This window comes from Solea senegalensis, linkage group LG16 (genome assembly GCF_019176455.1).
Source record: "Solea senegalensis isolate Sse05_10M linkage group LG16, IFAPA_SoseM_1, whole genome shotgun sequence".
Classification (NCBI taxonomy): domain Eukaryota; kingdom Metazoa; phylum Chordata; class Actinopteri; order Pleuronectiformes; family Soleidae; genus Solea; species Solea senegalensis.
Genome location: NC_058036.1, coordinates 10329447 through 10340690, shown reverse-complemented (window position 1 = coordinate 10340690; position 11244 = coordinate 10329447). Strand labels below are relative to the sequence as shown.

The window sequence follows — 11244 nt, the reverse complement described above, 5'->3', positions numbered from 1 at the left end:
TCAAAGTCAGTGGGTGGATTTCTAACCCCTGATTGGATGGAGACCATGAGTATGACAGATAAAATAAATTCATGAAGCACTGCAACACAAGACCGTGAAATAATTAATCAAAGAGTGAAATTCTTTTACATAAAATGAATTGGTATTCTAATAAATTAATGACACATTTAATAACATATGTATGTATTTAATTCCAATGACACATTTAAGTAACTTAAGTACTTAATGGTGTATTTATTTATTTATTTATTTAATTTTGGCACTTTGAGTCCTCCATAGCTGTCAGCATGTGAACGGATATGCATATATGCGCTGTGTGAATGGGTGAATGGCAACACAGTTTTGAGGGGTCATTAAGACTAGAAAAGAACAAAAAGTCACACAGATTGTCAGATTCCAGATCAATCATTAACAGACTGAGACACAATTTACCATTGAGTTGAGGCTTTTCCTGTTGAATAATCCAAATATTCTGGCAACATGAATCATGAATGATTAACGATTGTTTGTATTTTGCTCTGTATTTAGACCAGACCTCATTCTCCTAATTTGTTAAATGTGAACCAGCTGAGGTCATAGAAACCCTGCTTGTATGGAAAAGGAGGGATGGGTTTATACCATTTTTTATGATGTGTATAATATGGTGCCAGTATATCAGTCCAATAGGCTATTTTGCCCCCTTTAAAACATCTAACTGTTAGTAACAGATTTGTGCTGATGTATTCACCACAAATCCACAACCAACCAGTTAAATATCCAGACCAAACCATACCATGTTCTGGTCACATAAAAGCAGTATAGATGCCTGTGTTTGTGGCATGTGCTTCATAAAGCATTTCTATTATACTTGAGGTTCAGAGATGTTATAGAATTCAGTGATTTTGACCAGTATTGATTAGGGGAGAGCTGATAGTAAATGATATGGGTATCAGTCTGAAACTGGTGAATACCACAGGATCGGATATAGGAAAAAGAAAACCTGTGATAATTAGTTGATCATCTTCACTGCTTTTTAACAATACTCAAATACAATAAAGCTGTACATATACAGTACATAACCACAATGATTTCCACTGACCTTCTTAGTTATTTATCCTGTTTCAGTATTAATTGGTACACATTGATTGCACCAAATGAAAGTTCCAGTAGTGGTGGGTTTGTTTGGTTAGATTTGGGACACATTTTAGCCACAACCTTATGTGATGCCACAGGTCACCTCTGACGTGTGATTGTAGCTGAGAAGAATGATGAATCAAAATGATTGGTTGTCTCCAACAGAAGCTTATGGCATGGAAAAATGACATGACCAGTCAGTGTCAAATTATATGCATGTTCATGAAATGTCTCTGTCTCTAGTACAAATTTTCCTCCATAAGTCCTCCATTAGCTATTAAAGGTGGGTTTATCCCGAAGAAAACAATGCAGTTAGCATTACAAAAGTTTGAATTTAATGCACACAGAGTGTATTCAGCCTATGAACTTTTCAGCCTACCCTCTTATAAAAACAATAAATAATTAAGAACAAAATGGGGGGAAAAACAGCTGTCTGCACAAAATTCAGAAACATTTTCTGTGGAAAAGCCCCAACTGAATGTTCTGTAGTCCAGGCCTCATGAGACCTTCTCATATTATCTTACAGGCAGTAGCTGTCAGTACAGCCAGACAGAATCTGGAGCCTGTACAGAGGTGAATTACAGTGATAAGTGTAGTAAGCCCTGAGCCACATATGCCACACACACCTATCCGATGCCCTGCTGCTCTAATTCCAGTCTTTGGAGCACACAGAGGGTGAAAACATAATGCCCAACCTTTCATATCCCCACAGGGAAATAATAATTGTATGATTGTATGTATGGTTGTATGAAGTACTGACACATTGTCAGCACTGACTGTGCCAAGCAGGCCCCCTGTGCCAAGAACCAGCTTGAGAAACAGACGCATTAACTGCAAACATGGCTGCCAATGGGCGCACAAAGAAAAACTGATTTTATCCACTTTACAAAAGGCTTGTCTATTAAGATATCTTATAGTGTTTTTTGGTATTTTTACTTGCTGTTAGATGAGCATTTTCTAACTAGAAACAAGTTTGAAAATTGCTCACTCTCCGCTACCAATGTGTCAGGGTTGAGATGTTGGACCATGGCAGGACAATAGCTCACAGGTGAGTGCAGGTAAAAAAACAACAATAACATGTCCAAACAGGACAGTTCAACAGAGAACAAAAGGAAAACAGAGAGTGTTAATACACATTAGGAAGGGAGAAACAACTAGACACAGTAAAGTTAATAAGGTTCGGAGGAAGGTGGGGACAAAGGGATGAAGTGACGTGAGACAACACAAGAAGTGAGTGTCAAAACAAAGCAGGAAAATCAAAGTCCAAATCATACCAAAGCACTAGAAATAAAACAAGTGGTCAAGTTTACAGTCGTGAAACAAAGTACATCGATAAATTAGGGTTTCTTCAGTTTGCAGGGACAAATCAGAGATACACACAAGAGATACAGAATGACACACTTACTGATTGAGGATATGTTGCGTTTGTGACCGATATAATTGTGGAATCTATGGTGAAAGATCATTGTCACTGTCTATTTTGCTGTGTGACCGTTCCGTGACACAGATGCACTGCACACTCATCCAGTGTGAACCTGGTTAAGTGATTTACATCTGTTTTGTTTTGAGTGTCCCTACTAGCAGATGTGTTCAGTGAGAGCATGTCTGAAGCTGGTTCTCAGAGCAGGGGAGAGCACAGCCCAGTCAGTGCTGGCTATGTGTCAGTACCTCATATCAGAAAAACCTGAACTATAGCTTAAAGTTCCACTTGCACTGGCTTCTCTTTTCCTGAGGGCCAGGACACAAATTTGATTCCATGCACTGGGAGTGCTGGCTGGCAGTGGCTGTGAAAGACGGTGGGATGAAGGAGAGATTATCCAACAGTAGACGGAGCCAAGTATACCCTGACCTAATTGAAACCAAATGATCTCTCTGGGCTTGAAGCTCCATCTTGGCCACCTCTGTTTACTTAAAAACCCATGGCGAGTCTCTAATAGATCAACACCCAGCACGGCTGGTGAGGTCACCGGAGACAAATTCAGGCTGCAGTCAAGTCAGAGAGCCACGAAAACAGCTGCTTTAAATAGACACAATTAGCTCAGGCTCTCGCCTTCTCTTTCTTTGCCACAGAGCATCACAATGCTTTCATTAGTGTGTTGGTCTGAATTTCAAGACATGGCCGCCAAAAGATTACCACTGACACATTCCTGTAAACTGTAAAAGATGCATTGGTTCCCAGCTTTTTAGGGGGTTTGCCAGTCTTGGCCTGGCAGCCAGACCCGCTGAAGTCAGCAGTGCCAGGAAAGAGATATGGCTGTCCCAGAGCAAGAGCTTCCAGCCAGACACACTGAAATGAAAGTCAACCTGCAGCATACACATACATGTATATATATATATAAATAGATAGATAGATTGACTGAAGAAAAATTAAAACTTCAAAAATGTCTTTGATATGGCTGTGATCTCATGGCTCTCCCTCTCTTTCACAACCACACACACACACACACACCCACACACACCTCCCACTGCGCCATCTCCCTCTAAATCACCCGTCTGCCTTTAATTCATCATTCTCGTCACATAATTTCATCTGTACAAATGTGAAGTGGGCCAGTGTTGTGCCTCTCTGTTTTATCCCTCATCAAGCACTGAGTCAGATACTCTTAATAAATGGCTGAAAATAAATCACATTAGATAAGAGGAGCCCATTTTTTTCTCTCCCTCAGACGAAAGCATAACAGTGAATCTAAACTGCTGCATGGTGTTGAATGGGGAGCTTTGAACGGTCTTTCAAATATAAAACAATGAGAACCAGGCTGTATTTATTGATTTAAATCAAAACCTGCATGGACCTCCACACGACAAAGTAGCATTTACAGTAAGTGTATATTAAGTAATATTACTTAATGCTATAATAAGCATTTACTAACAATTAATGTTTTACTAACCATGTATTAATATGATTAATGTTAAAAATGGTATTAATATTCCGGGGGCTGACAGTTAATTATACTTTTAAGTAACAGTAAATGCCTTTTCTTTAGTTAATATTTATTAAATGTTTCTGTGTCTATAAAGTTGAAAATGTGTTTCCCTTAAGTCACACTTTCTTCATGTACAATAGGAAGCAAACAAAAAAATACTTAACTATGATTAAGCATTCATTAACCATTATTAACCTTTATTAATGTACCTTGTGTCTCATACAGTGTGTTAATAAAGATAAACATTCAAGTTGCATGACCTACTTTACAATAAGGTTTATTAATAAATGCTTAATTATAGTTAAGTAACTGATTTTACCAGTTGCTTTATAAACACTTGGATAATATATGAATCAATTATAATGACATTAATACATATTTTTATATTTTTTATAATTTTATAATATTTAAGATCAATTAAAAGTTAGTAAATGCTTATTACAGCATTTACTGATGTTAATTAATGTACCTTTCTTGTAAAGTGTTAACAATACTAAAAAAAAAAAACTACTTAAAAATAAAATTGGTGTCGTAATTCAAAGCAGCTGTTCTCCTGACATTGTTCTTGAGGTGGAGGGCTGGTGTATCAGGATTCAGTGGTTTCAGCTTCACCACCAGTTGGCTCAACAGTGTGTTTTTTGTGGAATTAAGATACGGTAACAACAGCGGGGTTAGCTTCCATGTTAAAAGCTGTCTGCTCTGATTACTGTCAGGGAAAATCTGCCAGCATCACTGTGTGTGACAACATGACAACATGTGACCAGGTTATGTGTCTTGTTGACCACTGTGTTTGCCCAACTGCACCAGACATGAAACGACTTTCAGAGATCTCTGTGCGTCCCACACTACACCATCTTTGCAGTTGCTGTGAGTCGACAGTATATGAGTGACCCATGACGAGGGGTCACACACAACATGACTCTTCTGAAATATTAATACTGGTGGACCAGTTTTTGATCACTGATCTCGACTGTCTGTTACATGACAATAATGTAGGCAATGTCATACCTACATGACATTTATTGCAACAATGCTGTCTGTGTTTTCCGTCGTGTTTTCAATGTTGCATTTCTCTTTTACTCCTCCCCTCTTGTTTTCTTTTCTCAGATGAACTGCTGCTAGATTCCTGTTCAGGTTTCAGCCTGAAACTGGTCTCTGATACGTTGGGGTGAATGGATCCACTTGTTTATTAGCCTAAATTTTGAATAACCTCAACAATTTCTCTAGCTTTCCTGGCTACTGCTGCTTTAAGCACAGGAGGCAGACAGTTGCATCTTGCTGCCACAGCCAAGGGAGGGAGAAAACAGTCCTGGTGGGCTGGACTGTGGGAAAAACAAAGTTGATGGTGGTGGCGTATGGCAGCCATTATCTCCGTCTGTGATTAAAAGCAAAAGTCTGTCCCACTGCCTCGATCCTGGCCTCCAGCCAAGCCACCAACCATAGATGTTCCTCCTGCTCCCTGTGTAGCATTTAATCATGTGGGGGCTCTTGACTGTTGTGGTCAGGCCAGTTTGCATATGAGAGGGAGTGTGTGTAGAGGAGTAAACTAGAAAGAGTGATAGGGAAGAAAGGAGTGGGGTAGTGTGAGCAAGAACAATGAATGAAAGGAGGTGATCGTGTAGTGCAAAGATTTAACCACCGACTTTTCATCAAAGTGTCAGATGCCATCTTTTTTTATTGGGCCAACAGCTTGAAAAGAAAAAATGGTGGCACATTGTGTTAACTGTTTCAAATTAAAAAAAAAAATATACAAAAGTGCACGTTACCAAAGATTGTGTTGTAAACTAAAATGACACAAATTCAGTTTGACTTAATGTCAAATAAAATTTAGATCACTGAGATATAAGTTATTAGTCGATTCTCCCTTCAGAATATAAATCTGACAGTGTTTTAAAATGCAGGCTCTCTTGCAGGTAGTGAAGTTACTGCAATCTCACTACTGTCCTGCGGTAAAAAAAAAAGAAAGTAAAATCTTAATGTATAGGTTTCTCTCGTTCTCCTATCACTATTGCACAGTGCAAACACTTGTTTCATCAAAATGACAAGTGTAAAGGGGGAAATGCAGTGTTTTACTGTGGTTGCATGAGCCACATTACACAGTTCATGTATTTCTGACCTGCTACAAAGACAGGATTTCAACCACTAAACAAAAGACTCAAGAATCAATGTCAACTTACTTGTAGGCAATCTTAAATAATATGTTTACCACTCTAGCTCTCCATTTATTTGATTGTCTGTTTGTGAAGTTTACTTCATTAAAAAAGAAAAAAACATATCAAACAAATCTTTTTAACGAAAATAACACCAACAAATGAATGAAAAGGAGCAGAAAGAAGAAACAATTGTATAATATTATATATATTTGCACCTCTTTTTCTGTGTGTCAGTGCACAATACACTCAGCATGCATTTTTTTTTTAAACAAAAAAAGAGAGAGAAAAACAAACAGCAAAACAAAACAAAAAAATACATGGAACCAAAATAACCAAAATAAGGCTAAATTAGATCATATTTGTTAAAGATGTAAATATAAATGACTTTTTAAAAATATTATGGATATATCATATATATTATCTTTAGGGCCCACACGGTTGGTGTAGTGGTTAGCACTCTTGCCTTTGCTGCAAGAAAACCTTTGTTCCGACCCTGTCCCACAGTCTAAATACATGCACTATTGGGATTGTTTGTCTATATGTGGCCCTGTGATGGACTGGCGATCTGTCGAGGTTGTACCCCGCCTATCACCCTATGTCAGCTGAGATTGGCACAGATGGATGGAATCTCTTTGGCTATCTTCATTTAGTCAGAAAAGATTCATGTAGAGAATGATACATTGCATAAATATGTAAATGGCTCAATAACAAATTCAATGATTGACTTGACTAACGTCATCACAGGCATCTCTTGCTTGAGTATCTAATCATTTCCCAGTTTTCAAAGAAAAACACTGTCAACATTATCTTTTGTGAATTTCCATACATGATCATCATCTTTTGTTTCTGGTACCTGTCTTACAAGACTGGGTTCAGTGTTTACAAAGTGTTCATTAAATCAATTGCTTGTCAATGTTGTAACAAAATAAGTGGGTAACATGGGTTTTACTGTACCATCCATAATTACATTGTTTATAATTGCCCACAAACAGTAGATTTTGTATTATTTCTGTTCATTTAATAAATTGCTATAGTATTCCTTCTTTTGCTTTCATGTTATCCAGACTAATTTATTTTCATATTTTTTTGTATTTTTATTCTGTTTCTTTATTGCTTGCCTTTAGAAATGTTCTATACAAATTTTTCTATAATTAATTATTAAGCAGACCTTTTGTCAATTTTGTCAAAAATTAAATTATGGAAAATAACTCAGCACTTTGTTGTCTCAAAACATTACAGCAAATTCCCAAAAGTGAAAATCAGTGATTTTACATCATGGTAATATCAAATGTGTTATTATGTGACTTTAGGCAGCAGATTATGCATCCCTGCAAAAATATGCAGATTTTACTCAATGGATTTTAAACTTTATCGCAATATAACTAAGTAGTCACTTATTTACAGCCATATCGGTAACACCTAATATCATTTTAGAAATGGTAAAGGAATCACTTTAAAATATAATTATAAATACTTTTTTATGCAGGTTATTTTAAACACATACATTTTAACTAAAAATGTTGAAAATTTGTGTGGGTGTCTTTTATTGTCTTTTACAGTATGACAACTTGTGAGTGACAATCCAGGAAAACTGCTTTGATGTGGTTAACAGGTCTGGATAAAGCCAATAAAAGCAATATTTTATGTCAAATAATTCATTTTTCTTAATTCTACGATCAAACATTAACTCTACTTTTGTAACTCACATGTAACACAAACCAGCATTGTTGTGCAAAACAGACCTTTTCATTGTGCTGGCAGTAAATAAGAGAGGAAAACATATTGGCCTGTGTGTGAAGCCCATAAAACATCATTAGGATTTCCTGACTCAGGAACAATAGAATGGACAAAATAGAACAGGATCAGAAGCTTCCCTGTCACGTCAAACTGTAAAAAAGAGAAGTGAAAATGGCAGTGGAGGGGGCCTTAGCAGATCTGCAGCCCAGCGGGCCGCTGTCTAATCACCTCTCTCTCCCTCCAGCATCAGAAATGTCAGCAGAAAACCCTGGGCTTGTTCTTCCTCTCTGGGGGTCCCAGGGCCTTCGCTCCACCACTCCTCCACCCTGCAGACAGCCGTAGGTTCAGAGAGCTTGTGCCGCTGCTGCTCGACTCCACCGAGCCTCCAAATGCCAAGATACAGCAGATGTGCCCCAGGGGCCAGGACAGCCAGAGGGAGGACAGGAGAAGATGAAGAGGAAAAGGTGAGAGGGCACCCAGGGCTGTCGCCATCACTTTAGACGAAAGCGGAGGGAGATCTTTCATGGTTCTTGGATCTTCTCTCATTTTTCTACTAATATTGGCACTGGCCAGTCTCCTGACCTTGACTCAATGCATTCCTGTGTCTGTAACTACAGGTCATGTATATATTAGAGACACTTTCAGACCACATTTTTAATTGGTCATTCAAATAGCTTAAACCAACTATTACTGACTAAGTAAGTTAACAGCCAGCCATCGTCCACTGGCCTGTTTATAAGGGAACACCTGTAGCCACGATCACTAGGGTTTTTAGAGACAAAATGTCCACTGAGCTGCAGTTCTGTAAGTGGTCAGAGCCACATTGGTAAATGTAGCAATGACTCAATTAACCACTTGTTACAATTAAGGTATGAAGAAAACCATCTTTGAATACAACATTACAAACCTTGGAGCAGATAAAACAGCAGAATACTATGCCAACTGCTACAGTAGAGGCTTTATAATGTGTTATGTACCTAATATAATGGTCAGTCAGTGTAGGTTCGAGTTTTGTTTTTGTGTTGTTTTTTTTTGTTCTTTTTATATATAATTGTTGTGTTGTTCCACAAGGGATGTGTACCCCTGACAGGTCGCCAGTACATCGCTGTGTGGCCAAGATGATTTATTTAATGATTTGAATAACAAAATGTGTTAGTGATCTAGGCTTCCTCTCAGCTCCTTTGGGCAACAGGACTCAGGATTTATTTTTGCACTTGCAATGTAATCAGAAACTACTACAGAGAGTTCATGAATCGAAATGATCTGAGCTTTAGCAGATCTGTTGGCTCTAATAGTGCATGTTGAGTTCCGGAGCTGGAGTCCAAAGCCACTTGTCCAAGATGAATCACTTTCATGCTGAACTGACAACAGTCAGAGTATCTGGGAGTGAATCAGAGCCAGAGGTGTCTGTGGTATAATGTGGGTGTTTTTGATATGACAGAATTTGAAAAGTGTTGGACTAAGGTATCAACCAATTCCCCTTTACACATCAGGATATTAACCTCACAGCAGCACAATCTGAAACTGTTGTGTCTCCAGGATGTTCTACTGCCCTGAGCCAAATGACTCTCCTTCAAACCGAATACTCCCCCTTGATCAAAGCACAGCACTGTCCCACTGGCCAAAAAAAATATTCCATTACATGCTGACCTACACACTGATTAGCAAACACTTTACCTCCTCAGAAGTCACACGTTTCATGGTGTTGACTTTTGAAAGCGAATACGCGCTGATCTTACCACTGTTGGCCTAGAAAATCAAAACGCTGGATGACAGGGTCTGAAGACTTTTATTTTTAAATGTCAAAATTAACACAGGAAAATAAATCCATTTTTTCTCTTCAACCCTGACCCTTTTTGATAATTTCAACTTGTCATTAATGGGTTGGCTGGTTGCTTCAGCACATTCATTTCCAGCCAAGGTAAATTGAGTGTCAATTTAAGGTTATAATAACAAGTAAGTTACCAACACTGCTCGTGCAAAATGGCCAGTATTCACTCTAATATGCAGTGAGCTTGTCACAAATCCAGGCCACATTCAATCGGACTCATGTGAGGACTTTAGCCTGAAGTTCAGCCTGACTTTCCTCCCAAATAAAGACGGGCAGCTGTCAGTTTGTTTGGAGGTAAAGAGTGACCAATCGGCTGAGGGAGGTATGGGTGGATGGATGGATGGATAAATGAAAGAATGAATTGCTGATAGGGAGGCTATAGGTTTAGGCATCATTGAGTCCCCATGTTTATTTAGTTGTTGTTGTGTATCAGGTGGTGTTGTCGCGGCATGGCTGCCAGGACCTGACCGCTGAGTGAAGACGTCAGTCAGTGGACACTGACAGCAGCCGAGAGGAGCTTGGAGGGACAGAACGGCAGTTGAAAGGATGGACTTTGACCTTCCCCCTATCTGTTTAATAACCCTTCCCCGCACACACACATTCTCTCTCACACACACACGCTCATTCTTGTATGGCATTCCTAACGAGGACACTCACAGATAGAATGCATTGCCTAGCCTCTAACCCTCACGGTAACCAAAAGAGAAACTTAACCCACAAAAAGCAACTTGAAGTTGTGAGGCATAGCCAAAAGATCCTCACAAGGTCAACATGTCCAAAGAAAGGCAGGTTTGTATAATTAACTTTAACCAGTTCATGGGATAATTCAGAGGATAAACTTGAAGAAAGATCTAGATGTATATATGTTGTCAGAGGACTGGCAATCAATGTGCACCAAGGGTCACTATTATCAATCAAATTAGATTAGATCCAAATGTATTATTATTGAAAAATACAGAAATTGTGCAATTCACAGTAAATAAATAAGGTTATGGGTCAGATTCATGAAGCAGATAAGTGCTAGTATATAAAAAATATATATACGGTATATGTGTGTTATATATACACAAGGTGGTATTGACAGATGGAATATGCAGTCCGTTTTTTTTCATGTGTATTATTGCAAAATGTCCAGTCCCTAAGCAGCAGTAAGATTGTGTAATTAACCAGAGTTTAGAAGACAGCTGTTCTTCAGTCTACTGGTTCTGTACCTTCTTCCAAAGGGAAGTCAGTGATTTGAGTGGGAAGAGTCTTTTATGATGTTATGAGCTTTTCTTTGCTTCCTGGCTATGTTGCTGATGGAGGAAGGTTGGTACCAATGATGGTTTGGGCAGATTTTATTACCAACTGCAGATTTTATTACCAACTGATCAACCTATCAACTGTTGTACCAACGCTGTTGGTGAGGATGCTCTTGATAGTGCATCTGTAGAAGTTTGTTAAAGTTCTGGTTGAAAGCTTTCTTCAATGTCAATGTACAGTCTCT

The 11244-nt window shown here is 38.5% G+C and overlaps 1 long non-coding RNA gene across 1 annotated transcript; it reads left to right on the top strand.

Moving 5' to 3' along the window:
* Positions 1–3798: 3798 nt before the first annotated feature.
* LOC122783288 lies at positions 3799–10859 on the top strand. Its single transcript, XR_006362024.1, has 3 exons — positions 3799–3931; positions 8172–8391; positions 10192–10859. It is a non-coding gene; the product is annotated as an uncharacterized LOC122783288 (long non-coding RNA).
* The last annotated feature ends 385 nt before the right edge of the window (positions 10860–11244 follow it).